The sequence below is a fragment of the Canis lupus genome, chromosome 4, assembly GCF_048164855.1.
Source record: "Canis lupus baileyi chromosome 4, mCanLup2.hap1, whole genome shotgun sequence".
Classification (NCBI taxonomy): domain Eukaryota; kingdom Metazoa; phylum Chordata; class Mammalia; order Carnivora; family Canidae; genus Canis; species Canis lupus.
The window spans coordinates 54,518,933-54,539,843 of NC_132841.1; the positions used below are offsets into that span (position 1 = coordinate 54,518,933).

At 38.6% G+C, this 20,911-nt stretch overlaps 1 protein-coding gene across 1 annotated transcript in view; it reads right to left on the reverse strand.

The window, feature by feature from the left end:
• SGCD (sarcoglycan delta) overlaps positions 1-20,911 on the reverse strand; it is a 553,266-nt gene that overhangs the window by 507,551 nt on the left and 24,804 nt on the right. The window lies entirely within an intron of this gene.

The following is a 20,911-nucleotide window of genomic DNA, read 5'->3' on the forward strand; positions in this document are numbered from 1 at the left end:
TTAGTTATTAGACCTAAATACAAGTCACCCTAAGTATTCTTGGATATTTTTATAGTGTCTTTCCCCTACTGACCAGTCAAATCAATTCTGGACTACCTAATATGGTGGTATTATCGACATAATGGTCTATCATCAACTGATTTTATACTGTTGCTTCATTCAATACATCCCATTTTAACTAAACCATGCTCTTTCCTAGACCTACTGATCTCTCCTGGTAGGTTCACTGTTTTTCTTCCCTCATCATGTTTTGATTTTTTCACTCCTACTCCTAAATCCCTGGCAGGAGGCAGCTCCCAAGAGTCAATTTTCAGCCATAACTCATCCTTCATCTGTGTTCCCTCCCACAAAAGCTATTCCATTCTTACAACCTCAAGTGTTATCTGTGTCCCTCTGGAATTTCAGGTGAGAAACCATGAAGCCTTGCTGGACATCTTTTTTTCACCACTCACTCACATGTGAAATTCTAAGGTTTCCCCGGTGAGCTCTTCACAACATCATTGTGACCTTGTTCTTTCCATTCTCCCCACTCTAGGTATCATAACTCCATACAGTGCTGCCATCTAAAACTCAAAATATACCAGAAATTCCAAAATTTCAGAGTTTAAACTACATCTTTCAATTTGTGTCTCACACCTAAATTATCAACAATTATCACCATTTTAACATTGCATGAAAAATGCAATATACGTGGATCAAAAGGCATGTCCAACCCAGAGGCAAAGCCCATGAGTGGACAAGGTAGGCGGCAGGAAGCTACAGAGATAGGATTTTTGGCAAGATCTTGAGATGTGGAGAATACCGTCACTGGAATACCCATCCTTCGGATTTACAGAATGGATTGGATATTTATTGACAAGTGTAAAAGCCAGACTACCACAGAGGAATCTACACAGAATACAATGAGGCCTGGAGATAATGTTTGATAATCATGTTCTCATTATTGATTCATATGATTCATTGTTCTACTAAGATTAATTTCAAAGGCTGCTACCCCAGACTCCTTCTAATTGCTCTGCTGTTCCATCCCAGTAACCTACTTTTATCCACCTCCCCATTCACAAGGAATGTCCCTATTCCCTACCACACACACCCCCCCCCCTTTTCTTTTGAAATGACAAGCTTGATTTTTACATCTTCTCAAAACCTGTGTCAGGTCTTAACCTCCTCCAGGATGGTTTCACAGAAGCAATAGAGCAAAGAAGTTATAAGCTAGAGCTGTGTAGCAGAATGCCTGGGTTCAAAAGTTGTCCACCCTCATGTTCTACAGCGTAGTGTTGGGCAAATTGTTGGACTTCTCTGAGTTTCTAACTTTTTATCTGTTAAAAAAAATGTGGCAAAGATAGAGGGGTACAAAGAGTACCAATTCCAAGGGTTACTACAAATATTCAATGAGATAATCCATGTGAAAAGCTGAGCACGGAGCCAGGCACAGAATATATAAACTATTAAGCTAGATATCATCATTAGTATCATTATTTTTCTCCTTATCCCTGAGTGTTTTTCTTCTTTTCTGAATTGCTGTAATACATCAAAATTTTGAAGTATTCTGGAACTTCCTAATTCAAAATCAGGTAGGCTGATAATTCATTGTGTACACATATCTTGCTCTGCCAGTGAGTTTAAGTTTTAAGGGCAGAAACCATGTCCTCAATTCTTTGTTGTTCCTCCTAATGATTACATTATTAGTGCTGTTAGTGACAATAGTCATGAAGCGGAGTACTTATCATTTTTAACACAGTGGATGCAGGGGGTCATTTTAACATTGCCAGAAAGGGGTTACCATCTACTTTTTAGGGGTAAGGAAACAAAAGCAGAATAGGTTATTAAACAGAGAGCAATGCACAAAACACGTGCTTTCATGCTTTCAAAATTCACTTCTATAACCTAGCCAGAGCCAACGACATAATAGAATGATCTAAAATGCAACCCATCACTAAACATTGTTTAACAGCTTGTTTTGTGATAGCACTGCACGAGGTACTACTGCCATAAAGATAAGCAGAACCTGGTTCCTAACCTTGAAGGGCTTATGGTTTTAAGTGGCAAAGCAAGAAAAATTAAGCAAACAACAAGCATATTTGATTATTAGATCCCTGATGCTCTGAAAACACAGAAGAACAGCATTTGGGGAGGTAAATGGACATTCACAAAGCTTTCTGGGCAGAAGGAAGAAATATACAGAGGTGTGGGATAGGGTGGGAAGGGCATAGTATGCCACTTAGGGAAGCACAAAAAGAGTCCAGATAAATGGGGGAGGTGACAAATGTCAGTGGTGACAACTCATTAGTGATGAGAAAGCACACAAGGGTTTTAAGCAGTTGGGAAGGGGTGGGCCTGCATGAATGGAGAAGGCAACAGCATGATCAGATTTGAATCTAGAACCAAGTACTTCAGAAGTCATTTGGAAGACAGATTGCAAAGAGCAACTTTGGAGTCTATATTAGTATAAGAGAGAAATGATGATGACCTAAACCAAGATACTGGTAGGGGGAATTAAAATAGGGGGAAAGGTGAGAGATTTTTAAATTTAAATTCCATTTAGTTAACACATATCGTCTTACTAGCTTTAGTCGTAGAATTTGGTGATCATCAGTTGCTCATAATGTCCAGTGCTCATTACATCAAGTGCCCTTCTTACTGCCCATTACCCAGTTGCCCCATCCGCTGACCCACTTCCCCTCCAGCAACCCTCAGTTTGTTCCCTAGAGTTAAGAGTTTCTTAAGGTTTGCCTCCCTCTCTGCTCTGTTTTAATCTTATTTTTCCTTCCTTTCCCCTGTGTTTATCTATTTTGTTTCTTAAATTCCACATACGAGTGAAATCACATGGTATTTGTCTTTCTCTGACTTATTTTGCTTAGCATAATACCCTCAGTTCCACTCATATCAAAATGATTTCATTCTTTTGATGGCTATGTAATATTCCACTGTACGTGTATACTACAACTTCTTTATCCATTCATAAAGAGAAATTTAAAGATATAAACAACTATGAATTATGATGGATAAATCTAGAAAGAGGCCAAATAATTATCTTGGAATATTCTGCTTTCATCCATAGATTATATCTCTAATTTTGCGGCTATTATGAAATAAAGTATTAATAGAAAAAAATTCTTGAACAACTCAAGAAAGCCAACTGCCACACACGACTATTACCTCTTAACTTTGCTTCTTAAAATAATAACAAAGCTTATCCAGGACTCCAGAACAGCCTGGTGTAGATGGCTCAGTAGGATATGGCCCGTGCCCACATTCTTGCTCCACCTTGAATTCCTCTTCCATATAATTCAGCATGCTCTAGCTGCCCTCACCTTCTGTTTGTTCCTTCAATTTAGCTAGTTCCTCCTCTGGAATGCTCTTTGCATATATTCCCTTATTTCTGGCTCTTAATTCAAAGTTCACCTTCTCAGGGAAGCTTTCTGCCACCATTTACCTAAAGTAGGCCTCTCTCTTCTGCCAACCCATTACCCTCCTCATTTAATTTCACATTTCTCCTCTCTACCTGAAAGTATCTTAGTTGTCTTCCCTAATTGTAATTTCAATCCCATGAGTACAGATAATTTTTAAAGTTATTTTACTTATTTATTCATTTATATATATATTTTTTAAGATTTTATTTATTTATTCATGAGAGACACAGAGAGAGAGGCAGAGACACAAGCAGAGGGAGAAGCAGGCTCCATGCAGGGAGCCTGATGTGGGACTCCATCCTGGATCTCCAGGATCATGCCCTGGGCTGAAGGCAGCACTAAATCTCTGAGCCACCAGGGCTGCCCTATTTATTTATTTTTGCTTTGCTAACTGCCGTGCCATGAAAGCAGTGCTTGGCACATAGTAAGCACACAATAAATACTGAATGAACTGTTTTAACTGCCCGGGTTAAAGCTCTGGGTACTTTACAATGCACTTTAAAATCCATTAAGCCCCTGATGTAAATTCACCAAGAATTTAAGCTCATTGTATGCATTAGAAAACTGCGACTTAACAAGGTTTCCTGACTTTGTAAAGTCACAGAACTATTAATTGCAGGTGCAATACAAAGAACTTAATTTTCCATATGATTGATCATCATTTAAAAACTACAGTGTTTTTTTTAATTTACTATCAAAGGGATAATGATTAAAGGTCAAGTTAACTATAAAAGAAGTTATTACTTCATTATTCTAAAGAAAAGGAAATAAATTTAGATATTTAACATAGTTTGGGGAATTTTAGGATTTCACTAGACTTATGCATCAAATTAGTTAAAAGGGCATTAGAATGTGGGAATCAGAAAGGATTCTATGCATGGAAGCAATACTGTATGAAGACATCACTTTAATCTGTATATTAAAACAAATGTAAATGTTCAGGTACTCACTCAGTTAATTCATCCTCTTTTTCCTGGATGTTACAGCATTTAGCAAAATGACGATTACTTTTCCTTTCAATTTTATCCCTTTCAGTTAAATAATTGCTTATTTGCTTCTTTCATGCATTTTTGTCAAGAAAAGAAATGACATTAATTTAGGGTTTTGTGTATTTGTGTGTGCCCCCATCCATTGAAGAACCCTAACTATCCTCAAGATCTTGCAAAGAAGATCAGTAAAAAACATTGAAAAATAATTTTATATTGCATACCAGGAAATGATGTCTTTGGCAAGTGAATATGATTCTTTTTTTTAATTTTATTTTGGTTTTATAGAACAAAGTAGGTCATCACCAAGTAGTATTGATATTTTAAAAATCTATCCACATTGGCTAAATTTTTTTCTAGAATTCAGATGTTTCAATTTTTAATACTAGTCCATCCTAATTTGATTAATATTGATTGGCCAATGTCAAAGATTATAAGAGTAGCTAAGAAGTTATTAAGATATGATACTTGAACTTAAATAAACAGGATCAAACTCATGTTAATCTATGAATCAGAAAGTCTTTCTGATTAATTCATATAAAGTTTCATAAGGTAAGAGTGATTTTTCTGTTATGAACCAACCTATGATATGTGACTCCTTTCAGAATAGCTTATCTTTATCAGTGTCTCCTCATTCCTGCCAATAATATGTTAAAGATAAAAAATAAATATATACAAACACATGCAAAAGTCACTATTGAAATTTACGATAAATCATTTATGAAAAAAATTCTCTTACAAGCACTCACACTTCCTGGGATTGGTAGATGTTTAGTTGGAAGGAGTTGGAGGATTATTCAGAGAAAACAAAATTAATGTAGATGAGAGCTCACATGTCACATAAGCCCCCTACAGATCCAAAGGTTATTTTCCATAAATCTTGAAAGGATTTTCACTGGATAGAAAAGTTAAATGGTAACATTTCAATTAAAAAGTACTTTATATGTAGGTCAGCAAGTCAGAGAATTTTGAAGCTGGAAAAAATCCTTAAGGGTAATGAAGCCAAATCTCCTTATTTTATAATGAGGAAATAGACAACCAGAGAAGTTTAGGAATTTGTCAATATCACGGTTAATAAATAGCAGGGCCATGATTGAAACAAATGCATTCAAATTTCCTGGGTGAGAGCAGGTGTGTTCATCAAGGAGGAGGGGCTACAATTCTGAGTCTACTGTCACCAACTGTGCACTTTGGAGGACTTACTTCCCTACTTTATGTCCTCATCCATGCACTGCAGATCCAACCATACTGGCCATGCAGCATTACTTACCTCTTATGGCTTGGGCCGCATGGCTTCTAGAGTTGCCGCCGTTATTCTCCCACAGGTGTTTCTCACTGAACTGTAAGTGCCCTGGGACATGGCCTCTAGGGGTAGATTTGAAAAGCCCAAAAAAGATCTACAAACCATGTCCTTCTATATTATACCTATTTTTGTTTAACTTTCTACTTTGAAAAAAATGTAGACTTCTAGGAAAGTTAGACAATACAGTGTGCTACTATATACCTGTCACCCAGCTTCTTGTACTGTTCATATCTCACGTAACTGTTATATTCAATGAAACTAACAAGCGTTGGTACAATACTTTTCAATTGAGATGTTACCATTAACTAAAGAAATTGTTGGTATTTCCCCCAATTTATCTACTATTGTCCTTCTGTTCCAAGACTCAATCCAGGATGTCATACTTTGTTTAGTATAACCTCAGTCTTAATTTAGACCCTATCTTGATCTAATTAAGAATGTAGCAGCTTAGATCTACTGATCAAAATCAAGGACTTCACAGGTAAGCAGAGAACATTGTGAAAGGCACCACTTCATCATTACAGTGAGTGCCACAGGCTTGCATTAGGTTTGTTAATGCACAAACCTATGAGTGACTAAAATTGCAATGCCATCAGTTCTTCGAGAACCCACTTAGCACAGCACAAAGCTATGCTTGGTCTTTTGTTTTTAAGTCATGAAGCATCATGTTTACAAAGGCAAATATGGGCACTCTGGCTAACATGTTTTGGTAACCGATCATCATCCATGAGGCATTACATATTTCTGTTTCTAATGCCCAAGCCATAAAGACATAACCTTTAAATAAAGAAAAAAGTCCTGCCCAAAGAAATCAGACAGATCCTAAGACAGGCCACTCACTCACAAAGGAGAAGGTTATTCCCCAGCTTGGAGATGGCTTAAGAGCCATACCTAATGGATAGTGTCTGGCAACATTTTGTAAATGCCTATAGTCTTCCAAATACTTATTCCAAGCACTGCAAAGAGAAAGCACTTCTGGAGAACTCTGGAAAAGCAGCAATTTCTTCTCCTGAGAGAGCCACATGGGGATTTATGGGGAGATGGAATGTGATTATGGCCTGGACCTGAGCCAGGGCAAGAGGATAACAGCGTGCTGGTCTCTGCCTACGTTAACAAATGGCTTTCCTGATGTGACTGATGCTCCATCGCACCTCCTCTTTATTTGTTTTACCAGTACTGCCCTGTAGCTACCGAGTAGCAAGAAGGACTACAAATGGGCTTTCTGGCACCCTTTGATTATCAGAAATTAGAGAGAGAACACCAAGGACATTTCCTAATTCTGGGAGTCCTATCCCACAAAAGCACTGCCTCTCTGGGGAAGTTCTGATGAGTGGCATCATCCGCTCATCATTCCATTCTTTCATTACTGTTGTATGAGCCCAAGCAATAATATTTACTATGCACTAACTGCGCTCAGACTCCCTGACAAAACCTTTTATTACTCATCAGGGTCCAAATGTACCCACTACAAATTGGGTGGGCAAAAGGAAATTTGGCTATTTTTCATTATTAATCTCATCTTGTTTCCAATCCCTACCCCCCAAGAACAGTACCAAATCTTTCTTTGTGATAGAAATTCATCTTCTGGGATGTCTGGGTGGCTCAGTGGTTGAGCATCTGCTTTTGGCTCAGGTCATGATCCCGGGATCCTGGGGTCAAGTCCCACATTAGGCTTCCTACAGGACATCTGTTTCTCCCTCTGCCTGTATCTCTGCCTCTCTATGTCTCTCACGAATAAATAAAATCTTTAAAAAAGAGAGAGAGAAATTTGTCTCCCTCTGGTTTGAAACTTAGTTTTCCTTAAGCAATTATAACTTATTTCAGAGATTTTCCTTCATCATGGACTGGATCCAGAAGAACCCTTACTTGACAACACAACAGAGAGGGTGCTTCCTCCCAGGACCCTTAGTGTGTCCAGTGGTGTCCTATAAGGACTGTTCATTAACAGGCCCAAGCCCTGGTAGCTCCTGCTTTGTGACTCTACCTCCCTTCAGACTTTAGCTGTGATTTTCTGGGCCCTGGTTCTAATGCCCCTGGCAATCCACCTGTGGGGAGCATAGCAACTAATACATATATCCATCTCTAGCTCTCTGAAACCCTTAGAAGTTTTGCATTCCCATTAGACTTCTCCATTTAACATCTCAGAAACCGAATATCTATCACACGCACAAAAACTGCTCTATTTTGCTTCCTCACAGTATGCTTCCCACCCAACAGGAGAGTGCTACCTTTATTCTTTGTTTTATTTTATTTTTGATAGAGAGAGAGAGAGAGAGAGAATATCTCAAGCAGACTCTGCACTAAGCCCGATGCAGGGCTCAATCTCATGACCCTGAGATCATAACCTGAGCAAAAATCAAGAATCAGACATTTAACAGACTGAGCCTCCCTGGTGCCCCCAGAGTGATACTTTTAAACATCAATCAGATCATGTCACACCACTGCCCAGAACCCTCCATGCCTCTCCACTTAACTTAGAATGAAACCCATAATTCTTGCCAAGGCCTGTAAGGTTCACTATGGTCTGAGCCTACCCTGTACCTCCTTTATCTCTTAATGACTAACCTACCAACTCCCCATTGCTCATTCAGCTCCAGCTACATAAACTTCCTTCTTACTTTTCCAAAAGGCCAAACATACTCCCACCATAGGGCCTTTGCATGAACTGCTATTTTTTTTTAGATCCACTTTGAACATTTCCCTCCAGAGCACCCACACTGATAGGTTGCTGTCTCAGGGTGACCTTCTGTGCAACAGCACCCTGGCCTCTTCTCTCCAGCCCTTGCTTCATTGCTTGCACAGCAGTTCACCATCGAACATCTTATATAGTCATCTGTTTGTTTATAGTTTGTCCCCCTCCAAGGAGAATATAAATCAAGGGGGAGGGGGAGTGGATACTGCATTATTGATCCACTATCAACAACCCCTAGAGCTGGATTTTAAGATTGCTATTATTTTCATTGTACAGATGAAGAAATTAAGTTCAGTAAGTTAAAGTGATTTGCAGAAGCTCAAATAATGAAATTTGTTGTCTTTCTATTTCAAGGGAGAAAAAAAGTTTACAAAATGTATGGCTATATAAAGAAGGAAATGGGATAAGAAGACTGCTAACAACTTGGTCACAGAACACCAGGGGCTCAAGAGGAGGGCTGACCAGGTACAGTAAGCAGGTGGGTACCTATTCAGCAGTAATTCTACCATTTCCTGGAAACAAACCTCCTTTGGGGAGGCCTGTTCATTTTTCAAGTGGTCAAAGCAGCAGCTGGGTTGCAGATAATCAAGGAGCCTAGGGGCAATTAGTTTTAATGTTTTGACAGCGAGGAAGTGGGAAAGCCTCAGCAATTTAGGAATTGTTGTCATGCTCGGAAAGTTCTTTATTAGGCCTGAAGATCAGATGTTCCTTGTGTCAGCCATTTTGATACCCACTTACAAGGGCCGCAGCTCTTAGCCTCATTTCCTTCAGGAACATGCTTACTGCTTCCAGGACACATGGAGGGTGGGGGTGGGGGCCGTGCAGTGGGGGAGGCTCTAAGCAACCCTGTGACTGCACACTACATGTGTATATACCTTCCTGCTGAACCTCAACAACTTGGGAGCCCAACCAGAGCTTAGTCTTCTTTCTATCTCTCAGAGCACCTGGCACAGAGCAAGTGGTTAATAAATCTCTGTTATATTGAATTGGCAGTTCATTTAATCAGTCCAGGTCTGGTTTTCTTATCTGTCAAATGGGAAGAGTGAAGCTCCCTATAAGGATTATTGGATGAACAAATAAAATCAAATGGATTTTTTTTTTCTTAATAGCAAACACAAGATGTATTGGTTTTCTTTAAGTTTAAAAGGTAAAACAAATATGCTCTGAGCCTTTCGGGGGGGGGGCATGATGTTATCTCACTTGTCATAAAATGCAGTTTTAGAAAGGGAAGAGTTCGGTTTCTATTGGAGCTATTTATTTCATTGGGGGGCGGAGGTGACACTTAACATGAGAGGAAGGAAATTAAATTCTACATTCACCAAGAAATTAATAAATATTCTAATTTGCTCAATCTGATTACAAAAAAGAAACATGTTGCAAATTTAATTAATAATATTGTCCTACATTAATCTAATACCTAGATTTACTTATTGTAACCAGAGTCTGAAAAATGACTTTAGTTACCATTTTTGTTTGTTTAGAGAGTGTCTGTGCATAGGAGGGACAGCAACTGGAGGCAGGGGACCAAGGGAAAGGGCTAGCGAGAATCTCAGGCTGACTCTGCACTGAGCACTGAGCCTGATATGGGGCTTGATCTCATGACCCTGAGGTCATGACCTGAGCTTTAATCAAGACTTGGACATTTAACCAACTGAGCCACTCAGGCACCCCTATCCCTATCTGAGTTGCCCTTTTATAATTTACTATGTGCTAGGTACTTTTTTAAATGATTGATACGGATGATCTCCTTGTTCTTCAAAATCATCCTGTTGTGTGTTTCTTCCATTTCTCTGAGGCACAGAGAACTTAAACCACTTGCTCAAGGTCATACAGTGAAGAGAGGCAGCTGTTCATAAAGCCATGTGCTGTGGTACGACAAATACAGCACACCCTGCCTCCCTGATATTAGCCATGCTGAACCATTCATCCACCCTTCCATCGAGGCACCCGTGCATACATTCATCCACCCATGCAACAAAGATCTATAAGTGCCTACCACGTACAAGGCCCAGCAGTAGCTGCAGAGAGAAAAGAGAAACAGTTCTGCCCTGAAGGAGCTCGAAATCTAGTGTAGGGTAAGAGCATTAAACAAGCAAACCAAGCAAAGGCGCACATAATGACTAATTACAGTACATGCTGAGAAGGAAAATGTCAGGGCACTCTGAGAATACTGGGCACCACAAGGATGAGTAACCAGGGCCCAAATGTGGCTTGTCAGTCAGGGAAGGGCCCTCTCAAATGTACCTGATGTGTGAGCTGAGACAGCAGGCTGCATGTTTCTGGTAGTCAGTGACTTGGACATGGAGAAAGGGCCCAGCCCCCGAATGACAGAAGCAAACAGCAGAGATCAGGGACAAGTGGTAAAAAGTCTGAATATAGAATCAGAGTGGGGCATGCGCAGCGAGCTAGAGAAACGCCTGCAGATTGCTGGATGACGTTGGGCTGTGATTGCCTTCATGGTGCAGGTATGGGAACTGTTTACATTGGGGGAATGGGACATAATGGCCAGGAGGAACACTATTCTCTGGGTGTGACTAAATTCATTTTTCACTGGAAGGGATTTGAGTAATGTATGGATAAGCATTAAAGGTAGAGAAAGTCCAGAGTTGTCTAAAATTTCTTCCCCAGACCTTCCTGTAGGTTTACTTCCTCAGTCCATGGGACAGGTTGGGCATACATCTTTGTTCAGTCCAGAAGCAGAATGTGACTGAGCTCTGCTGTGGGGTGGCTAGGGATCATCTCGGCTTTATCCATACATCCTGGACACTGTGCGCACTAGTCTTTCCTAAGTGGTTGACTTTATGTCCCTATAAAGCAACAACTGGTATTTTTTTAAAAAGAGACATTCAAGTGATGTACTTCTCTGACATATTAAGGAAAATAAGGTACCTGTGATGTGAGAAACAAAAGCAGATGGATAGGTCAATAAAATTCAATATCCTTATCACCTGCAGCCCAATGACAAATACTCAAGGCAGTCAGAGTATAACATTCCTCCAGGAAGCTCCCAATTGTCTTACTGTTAATGCCTTGCTACCAGGAAGGACAACCTTAGCGTGACAATAGCAAGGACCCCTTATCCTATGAGTCTTTAGCACATGAAAGTCTTTTCAGAACTTCCCTTTGTCTTTCCTTAACCCTGACCCCAAAGTTTATCATCAGTTGCCAATCCATGGCCAGCATCTCTTTCTGCCCATGGGTCCTGCCCTCGTGCTTTAATACAACCAACCACCTTTTTGTACCAAAGATTTCTCAAGAGTTCTTTTTTGGCCTTTGGCTCTGGACCTCAACAGCACTACTCTAAGAAAACACATCACATGTAATTAAAAAAAAAAAAAAAATTAAATTCCAGGACCCTCTGATAATCCCGAAAAGGCAATACAAGTAATAGACACTGAAAGAGAAAGAGAAGCTAGGATCTAAGAATTTGAGAAATCACCAAGAGCAGATTACTAGGGAAACATTTTCATACAGGCATTTTTCATGCTAAGTCAAAGAGGAAAAAAAAATATTTCCTTGCCATACTTTTAGGATCTCTCTCCAGAATGTTTTTGCTACTTCCTGAACGTTGTGCCCAAGATTGCGAATCCGAGAAACCACCAAGGAGCCGACACTGATGCAAGCGCAGGAGGGTTTATTAGCAAGCTCGAGCTTCGGTCCAAGTATACCCCACACAGCAGAGCAGGGACTTGGACCTCGAAGTGGATTACAGCTGGGTTTTTTATAGGCTGGTCTAGGGAACCTCCAGAAGGGGTGGAGGAATTTCTCAAGTTCTGTTTACATTCTGATATGGGGCTTTCAAGGGAATTGAGCTCTGTTCTCATTCTAATATGGGACTTTCTACCACTGGCAGGGGCGTGGCTCTGGCTTTCTGATATGGGATTCTCTGCCTAGGGCAATTCTGAGCTCTGTTGTCTTTCTGATATGGGATTCCCTGCCAAGGACATTGAGGACATTCTGCAGTTTTTCCTGTAAAGTTCAGCTCTTATTCACAGGGGCCTAAAATGGCTGTACTTGTGCTAATGCTAAACTTTAGGTGGGATGGCCTTAATTTTTCTCGGCCTCCACACTGAACTCTTTCTGAAAACCTTGTAAGATGTATTAGTCCTAAATTCTTCAGGCGCACCAAAGTTGTTGGGTTTTTTCCCTCCTTCTGTTAAAAAAATATCTATTACTACATTTTCACAATCAAGCAATACTGGAGACAAAAGACAGTAAGTAAACTAGAGAATATAATGACATGTCTTCCTCAAGTTGTCTGCCTACAACTTTCAAGCAGTTTGAAGCATTTACTCTTAGAGACCAAAACTTGGAAGATATCTAAAACTCATACATGAAGGCCAAAGGCAACTATCGATACCATCCAGGTCTGGAGCACTCTTACAACTTCATCCACCTATAGGCTTGCATGCACAACCAGAAAGATCAACACATTTCCAGGCAGTATTATGTTGTATGCACCGAAGCACTTGTGTTCCATCGTCTTGCATTTTGGGCAATGCAAATATAAAGTCCTAAGGTCAAGGAAAGAAGTGTTAAAATGGAACAGGGCTACCTTTCTTAGAGGATACAGGCTGAACAATTGCCTTGCTAAACTAAACTGGTTCTCTCTGAAAAAGATTCTATTAGTCCTTCCCCTGCCTGAGTTTTCATTTCACACTATGCTGAGAAACCAGAGGGAAAAGCCAAAAGGAATTTAGGGGGATATTGTGCCCCTGCTCGGAATGTCCACTGGCAAATCTTTTCTCTGCCTCTCCTTATTGCAAATCACACTTCATGGCCCAGCTAAATTTCTATGACCTCCACAAAACCCACAAAAGGGTCTCCATAAAAACACTTTCCTCTTGAATTCCTGAAGTATAACCATTTAACTCTTAAGCTATTTGGTGCAGTCTCTTGGATAAAAAATGTGCATGCAGACATCACAATAAACTATAAAATTTCCATTCTACCTTCATCCGAATACATTTTACATATATATATATATATATATATATATATATATACACACACACACATGCACACACATATATACATACACATATAAAATGTATTGAGCAGTTACTATATTTTAGGTCCTAATCCAACATTCTCACATTTTTAATTAATTAGCATAACTCTAAGAAATAGAACATTATCTTGTCCATTTTCCAGAGGACTTAAGAAATTAACTTATCAGCCATTTTAACCTTTAGTTATTTATGAATTTATGAAGACAGGTGCACCTGTCCTGTCTCTTCAAACAGCACTGAGACTTTGGAGAGCTGGGACCTGTTCTGTCTGATTCTATGTCCCTCGGAAAGCCCAGCACACTGTCTTGCACACAACATGAGATTGCATATGCTGATGTGTCCTGATTTGATATTGAAAAGACCAGAGAGGTAATGCTTACTTAAAATGTACCCTCTACAAATGACTGACATTTGAGTTCAATATTGACTTGGAAATAAAATTCAATACCCATTCATATTCGGTACTAGAACCAAATACCAAATGAATATAAATGGGAGTCATTTCCATGTCTGCCATTCTTTTGGTATTTCCAGCATGGGCAGGAGGAGAGTGGAAACAGTCAGAAACAGGGGCCCCTCATTGTAAAACAATGACGCTGACACCAGGGTTCAGTGCCATTTCATGAAGGGAGCAGCAGGGGCAGGAGTGGGAAACAAAGCTGAAAAGGCAAAGAGAAAAGAAAGGAAAAAAAAAAAAAAAAAAAACAGACATTCACATCCTGTGGATTAAAAATCCAACGAAAGGAGAATAAGAAGCCAGTCCAACAATTGATAGAATTTTCAATGCAGTCAACCTAAGCTTCAATATTTATTTCAGCAGGAAAATTGAACCTAAGTCCAAAATCGACTCTCAGCTCCCATTCTCTGCCCAAATACACATACATTTACATTTATGGGTGACTATGTGGCTATATTTAAATTCTCAGCTCTAAGAGCTGCAGGACTGTAAATAGACTCATTTTAGCCATTTTATCAAATTGTATTAGCTTTCCTTCCCTGCCATTCTCCAAGGCAGGCAAAGTTCAGACGTGCAGAAAATGTAAATGATTTCTTTTGATAATAGCGCTGGTAGATTCCAAACCCAGAAATCAGCTCATGCTTATTTCTGAGAGCTTGTTGAGTGATGCCTGGTCATGACTTTGTGCTAAGGAGTAAATTTCAGCACAAGGAATCAATGGAATATAGTACCTGAGGTTAGAAATGGGGTTGGGGGGTTGGGAGGGGTGGGTGAAGAAGCCATTATGCTAGCACCATATGTGCCTCATACCCAACAGACTTTATATGCTGGGTGGAGAAAGCACCGCAAAAATGCGAACTGAAGGGCAGCCATGATGGCCCAGCGGTTTGGTGTCACCTTCAGCCCGGGGTATGATCTTGGAGACTCAGGATCGAGTCCCACGTCAGGCTCCCTGCATGGAGCCTGCTTCTCCCTCTGCCTGTGTCTCTGCCTCTCTGTCTCTCTCTCTGTCATGAATAAATAAATAAAATGTTTTAAAAAAAAAAAAAAAGGAATGAGAACTGAAGACATCTCCCTATGGACTGAATTGTGTGTAGTTAATTAATGATGGTGTCTGTCATGGACTCTGAGACAGGAAGTCAAGGTCATTGCCAAACTAGAGATTCTTCCAGGTATAATGATGGGTTCCCATGGAAGCATGAGCCTGAACCCAGTTTCTCAATAGGAATGGGCTTTACTCCTCAATTTGCATGCACAAGTGGTGAGATTATATATATCCTAACTATTCATTATCTCCCTAAACTCCAACTATCTTGGTATTTTCTTATGATCTGTCATCAGGAAAATGGAAATCATGCATTCTGCAAATGGAAGATAGTATACCATAATCTTTGAGAAGAAAAATCATTAAAAAGTTTGACTGTTGAGTTTAAAAGTCTCTGAAATCTATCTTATAACAGGAAAAATTTAGAGAGAAGCTTGACTACGTTTCCACCCCAATATCCAATGGCCAAATCTAGAAAAGTGACTGTCTGAACTGAGAAGAATGGAAGTCTGATTTAAAAAAAAAAAAAAAAAAAAAAAACACACAACAACAACAACAACAAAAAAAAAAAACAAAAAACAATACCACCACCACCACCCACCACCACCAAAAAAGCAAGTGGTTGATGTGATAATAAACTCCTGCCTGGACCCTCTCTCAGGCCCCATAGGTGTGGAGATTACAGAATCCAATTTAGTTTTCAAAATTTAAGGTAGAGGACAATTGTGGCCCATAACCTGCATGGAATTAGGCTGACAGAATGTTTTGGTTCTGCCCTAAAACCAGTGTTGTGATGTGCACATGAGTCACCTCCCATACATCCAGAGCAACTTGGAGAAACAGTATAACCTTCCCACCCCGAGCAGGTAAGAGGCATCAAGTAAGAGAGAAACTGGAGGTCCCTATAGTCCTCCTGGTCAAAATGCAGGAGGAAAGGTAATAGGTAACATGCACCATTTCTTCAGAGACTATGGTAGGACTTGAAACAATGATTATATATCTCGACAGAACAAGCCAGAATTTAAAAAAAAAAAAAAAAAACAAGAGTCCAACCTAAAAATGGATCTGGCTACTTTTCTGCAAATGCCGAGGTACGTGGAAAGTCCTGGTTATCAGACCAGGTGGTCTGATATGGTCCTCATCAGGTTACTCAGCCCTGCCTGCCTCCCCATTATTGGCTCAACAGAGAGCTGTGTCCATAACAATCTGGCCTCACCTATCAACACCCAACCTCATCCCCCATGAAGGCCAAACTATAACATACCCTCCATCACATTACATCCACGAAGCTCCTACATCTCTGGCTCTCAAGCCCAATGCCATCAGCTCATAGAGAGCTCTGCCTCTTCTCTTCCAGATGCACATGAAACACTGCTCATGAGACATGGGATGTAGATTCCCCAACAGTTGTCTGGTGAGGGGCTTTGACAAAACCAGAAGGGTAGACAAAGCTTTGGCTAATAAGAGGAAGTCATCTGTGTTTATTTGCCAAACCATAACCGGTTCCATAGTCTTCTAATTTGTATTTGCTTCCTTCCTTCCTTGGGCTCTATCTTTTCCCCCTCACTCCTACCACCCTGTGACTGCACATGCTCTAGTCATTAATATGTAAGATTTTGTCTCACACTTCCTTTCCTAGAGAATGTGGGCCAAGTAGTAGTACTTAACATTAACTCCAGGAAGGAACAGAAGAGGGAAGAAAACATCTAAAGTTGACTTGAAATTAACAAGAAATGGCTAAATTTGACTAAATTTAACAGGCTGGACTAGATTGGGAAGCTGACAAAGGAAATTAAGGCCACAGAACAAAATAGTTACATCTTTATACGTCTAAATTTGTACTTATGAATTAAATAGCCGGTGTATTCAGAAATATTAAAAAATTCAAACTTTATGAAAACCCATTGCCTAAAGGCTTGAAACATGATCCAAAATTCAGAACCATAAAGGAAAGAGAAAAGGAAAGTGTTTACTTCTACAGTACACACATACAGTAGCTTCCCCACCTCTTCTATATCACTCATTCCTCGTTTAGAGTACAACAGGGAAGTATATGCAGTAGCTTAGCATGGAAGAACATGGATTTTTACGTCAAAGACAGTCTTAGTATCATTTCTGCAATTCACCATCTTTGTGCCCTTGGGCAATTAACACTCTGTTTCCTTATCCATAAAATACAGACAAGAACACATACCTATGAGTTCTACTTTGAGTGCAAACACATACTCCCTAGTACTGGGTCTAGAAAAGAGTTAGCACTTAATGAATATGTGCTATAATTATTATTATCATCAAGATGTTTAGTTGTGCACAAGTTGAAAAATTCATCAATTAACTCAATAAAGAAAATATTCCTTTTCGGGATTAGAAGTAGAAATAAAGCTTTTCTTGCTCTCCACCCTTATGAGCTTGTCCCTCCTCTCTGCAACAAAACAGTCAGTAGGGTTTCTTCAGGATAAAACACAAACCCCCCAACCTTTGGTATATTTGGCCATTGACTTCCTTAGTTTCAAAACTCTCCACAGTAGGCATAGAAAGTAAGAGGTATTCATATATAAAAAAATACACGTGGTAAAGGAACATTATGCCAATATCTACGACAAAGCCTAAAGGTAAATACAGTGTTCTGTGTGTCTTTGCAAACAGAACTCAGACACATCACTCATTTACATTGTGTCTGTGACTCCTCTCACACAAAGAGAAAGACTGTAGTCCACAAAGCCTAAAACACTTACTATTAGGCTCTTTAGAGAGAAAGTTCGCTGACCTCTGATAGAAGGGGAAAACTTAAGAGGCAAAAATCATAGAGACAAACTGAAAACAAAAGTTGAGAAAATAAGGGAGGCGCTTTCAAATGATAAGTGACTATTTCATCGCTGAGGATGGGTACAAATGGAGAAGAGGCCAAGAAACAATTCACAAAAATCAAGCTCAATATTAGCAAAAGACTAAGGGCATAAATGCTACTTACAGCTAAATGTTGAAGCCAAGAATGTTCATGTATTTCCTCCCCAGGGTCTTAAAGCAAAAATGTTGCATCCCAGGAAATATAGTTTTAAAAAGCACATATAAGTTAAGAGACCACCTCGTATGTGAACTGAATGCAACAATAACTGGATTTCATTTGTCTGGATTGTTGATTTATATGATTATTATCACAACATCTTTGAGACTATAAAGATACCTTGAAATGAATGTAATTCTGTAGCATTTTTACTTTATTACTTCAATAAATGAATTGAAGGAATAAAACACAGGAAGTGGAGGGTGTTTTTTAAATAGAAAAACTCATAAGATCAATTATTTAACACTTCTAAATTAGTATATATAAGATTGATGCTGGACCAGATCTTCATCTGCACATTGATATGCCCCCATTAAAAAGATAGTTTATTTCCTTTTAGTTTCATATTATGAGCTTTCAAAATTTAGATTAAGATGATGACACATTTTTTTCTGAGATAGTTTTATTCTTTATGTAATTATTGTATCTTATTGTGAGGCACTTACAGAAAATGAGTTAAAGATTTAATAATATGTCTAAACTGATCTAACGCAGGGAATCACACTGACTCAAACATTTACTGAAAACTAAATTTGAAGAACTCATTCATTTGTTTTAAAAAATACAATTTCCTATTGTTTCTCAAGCTCCAGTCTTCCATAAGTACTTAATAAATTAAAAATATCAACTTTTCTTGATCATCAAAGATACTTTTCAAAAATCTACACATATAGCAGCATGAGATTGGTTCAAGAAATTAAGAAATTCTCATAACAGCCATTGTAGTTATGTTGTAATATTGAAGAACATAGAAAATATGTTTACAATATTAAATGAAAATGTTACAATGAATTCCTATTTCATAAGAAAAGTGTGTGTAAATATTTAATACAGTGTGGTTCTTTCTGGACCTGGCAGATTATCAGTGACTTAATTTCCCTTATTTTCACAGTTTATGGATTTTACTTGTTCAATGTTTATTCCATCTGTGGTTAACAGGAAGAATAATTCTACTAAACATTTCATAAACAGTATTTAGATACCAAAAGAAAATGATTATTACAAACTAAAAAATTAACACCTCTCCTGAAGCAAAAGGTATGATAGGTTTCATTTGTAATGGGTAATTGGGAGAGTAAGCATATAATATATACAGTGATTGGATTCTAACTTTTGTAGCTTGACTTTTCATTTGCCTAAAACCTAATATCAAAGGATAATTAAAAATATTATCTTTTTAAAATTTAAAGTTGAAATTATTCCAACTACTCAACAGATAATCCAGAGCATAAGAAAAAAAAATCAGTGAAATTTGCATATTTTCATTAACAAAGTTTCATGGTTTTACTTATGATTCTATTCTGATGATTAAGAACTATAATATTTTTTGTATAAATATCACATGACATTTTATAAGACTATTTGATCTTCCAAATAATCTTGTGAAATAGGCAGGACAGGTATTACCATTCTTTTAATGGTAGAAATGAGGCTTAGAGTACTTGTCTGTATGGACATCATCAATGCACCTTCTGGTCCTCAACACTTCTGGTTGGGTTTGCTCAATATGGGGCATTAGCAGGAGATCAGGGAGAAAAGAAGAGTAGAGTTAACTAGTCTTTTGACCTCCTTTCCCAGTTCTTCCAGGGCTAGAAGCAACCCCTGCTGTTGCTGGGCCCAGCATATAGCACTATCTACCATTTCTCTAAATCTTCTCACATTCTCAGTTCAAGTATGCCATCTATGTCTTGATTGTAATTTGGAAACACAAGGGAAATTCATTCTTTGACCAATTTGACTCCATAGGAAAAAAACAAACAAACAAAAAAAACTTCTTTCCCAAATGGGGGATGTCATACAGTACCCAGGATTGATAGGGATTCCTAGAAGGGTAGAGAAAGAAGTCGTCCTGGAGACTAGGCAATGCACTCAACACCCTTGTTCTACAGATGTTGAAATGGTGGAACAGAGTGTAAGTCAGTTCAGAACTCCAGCCTTTGTATCCATGTGGATCACCAACTTTGTTATTATGTACTTCTTGAGGAATAATGGGTGATTTATGTGATTTCAAACTTTGAATATAAATTCAGAATATATTTGGAATATAAATATATTTTCATATATTATTTCAAAATCCTCAAATTCAAATGCTCAAAGGACTGATTGTATCATATTTCCTGGCGACCAGAAGTTATACAAAGGACCCAGTGAATGCACTTAACTATTATACTAATTATAGTTCCTTTTAATATATCCTCTATTAAAAGTTCCATTTTCAAAACCCATTGTGTTGCAGCACGAATTATAAAAGTTATGAATAGGTTAGTGAAACAAAGCTACAGAAGAATGCTTTGCTTCCACAATGAAGACATCCAGAATGAAGTCTCTTGTTTATATTCCACAGACAATAGCATTTATTTCTGATTGCCTACTTATTAGAAAAATGGTTTTCCTCTTACTAAATACTACATTCTGGTAGTTGTAGAGTCCATGGCCAAGTGAGAGTAAGGGATAGTGATGGAGGTTTTGAGCAGATAACATCGAAGGTCTTTTGAAAAGAAGTTGAGTGGACAATCACCCTCTAGATTGCGGCACAGGGCTAAGGGATCAGCTTTCAAACTCAACACTGGTTCTGCATATTGTTAACTGCGTTTCTTTGAGCAAATTTTACAGTTGGAGTCTTAGTTTTCTCATATGCAAAATGGTGAACATGATACATTTCAGAGTCCATGTGAGGATTAGATCAGATGTTTCTAACAGCATTTAGTCCAGTACCGGCACCTGGTCTAGACTCTGTAAACTTTACTGCTTGTTTAATTACCTTTACTACGATCACAACAGCTAATCATTCATAGCCAGAGAAGACATTAAAAATCTCAGGGACCAAAGTTAAGCATCTTATAAAAAATTTGCTTTCCAGTAACTTTGGTATATTTCGTTATTCTTGCCTTTGAGAGAGATTCTAGGAATGTTGTTCACATAACCATTTAGAATATCAA